The sequence below is a fragment of the Orycteropus afer genome, unplaced genomic scaffold, assembly GCF_000298275.1.
Source record: "Orycteropus afer afer isolate SDZICR_OR568_19922 unplaced genomic scaffold, OryAfe1.0 scaffold00716, whole genome shotgun sequence".
Classification (NCBI taxonomy): domain Eukaryota; kingdom Metazoa; phylum Chordata; class Mammalia; order Tubulidentata; family Orycteropodidae; genus Orycteropus; species Orycteropus afer.
The window spans coordinates 329,972-331,724 of NW_006922303.1; positions in this window are offsets into that span (position 1 = coordinate 329,972).

Consider the following 1,753-nt stretch of genomic DNA (forward strand, 5'->3'; position numbering starts at 1 on the left):
AAGAAACCATATTCAGCCAATTACCATAAAACCTCCCGCTTTGAACTCTAAACCTTCTTTACAACAAACAGAAACACATATCCACATTCCACAGTGATTCCACCATCACAAAGAAAACAGCAGAGCGACCCAACATACCTGAATCAATAATAAAATAAACTACACAGCTTCACTTTTTCAAAATATTAAACCATAAAACCAAAACAAAACAAATCAACATGTAAACAGCAGCTAGGGACAACCTAAAGAGACAGCACTCTACCAAATTCCAGGGACTTAAGAAGTGGTTCTGCTTTCCAGTAACCCCAAGAACCCTCCAGACCTACACGACTGAAAAGGTCCAAGTTTACACTTTTTTTTTTTCTTTTCCCAGGTCCTGATTTAAAATTTTATTTTATTTTTTTCATCTTTCTCTTTTCTCCCCATTGTTTTTTCTCATGGTTAATCCCATTCCTTTGTGAGTTCTTTTTTTTTGCAATTTTTTTCTTCATTATTCTCCATCTCTGCCTTTTTTCTCTTAGTGCCCTATCCCCAGATATTGCAGGTTTTCCTGTTTTCTTCTTTTCTCCCCTTTTTCTTTTTTTGGGTTACTGTTCCTGTGTGATTTCATGTTGTATTTTTTGACCATGTGCTTTTAGTTTTTTTGATGGTTATTCAATTGTAATTTTTGCCTAACTGAGTGGAAGAGAGCAACAGTCCCCATAAGACACAACTACACCCACACCTCCTATGAATCACTTACAGAGAAAGAGCCAGCACCTCCTTCTCCACCAACAGGCCAATGATAAAAAGCCACCAAGAAGAACCTGCATAACTCTTGGCTGCTCTTCACAAACAATTAACAGAGATCTTAATACAATATCATGGTGCCTTGGAGGCAACAGATCATCAAAGTCCACACAAAGAAGCAAGATAAAGTGGTAGAAACAAGGGAGCAGGATACAGAACCAGAACACATCCCTGAGGAAGAAGCAGCATTAGAACTCTCTGATAAGGAATTCAAAATAATTATAGTTAGGTATCTTCAAAGGATTGAGAAACAGACCAAAGAAAACATAGAAAAAAATCTTAGAAGAATTTTGGAAGAAAATACAAGAACAAAATGACAAATTAAATGAAAAATTAGAAATGATTCTAAATCCACAGATAGAAATCCGGAAGATTAATACTAAATTGTTAGAAATAGATAACACATTGGAAGGGCAAATGGGTAGAATTGATGCAATGGAAGACAGAATTAATGAGACTGAAGACAAATACCTGAATATATCTTTGGAAAGGGAACAATCACACACACACACACACACACACAAACACATCAAATATAAATGAAGAAAGCCTAAGGTTCATGTGGGGTACCATCAAAAGAAATAATCTATATGTGTCATCAGAATTCTAGAAAAGGAAGAGAAAAATAAAACCACTGAAAAAATTTTCAAAGATTTTCTGGGGAGAACTTCCCTGATATGATGAAAGAGGAGAATATATCCATTCAGGAAGTCCAACAAATCCCAAACAGGATAGATCCCAAAATAAAATCACCGAGACATATCATCATCAAACTCACCAAAACCAAGGAAAAAGACAGAATCCTGAAAGCAGCAGGGGAAAAACAAAAAGATACCTACAAAGGACAGCCAGTAAGAATAAGGTCTGATTTCTCATCAGATACCATGCAAGTGAGAAGGCAATGGGATGGTATATATAAAACCCTGAAAGAGAAAAATTTCCAACCAAGAATTATATACCTGAC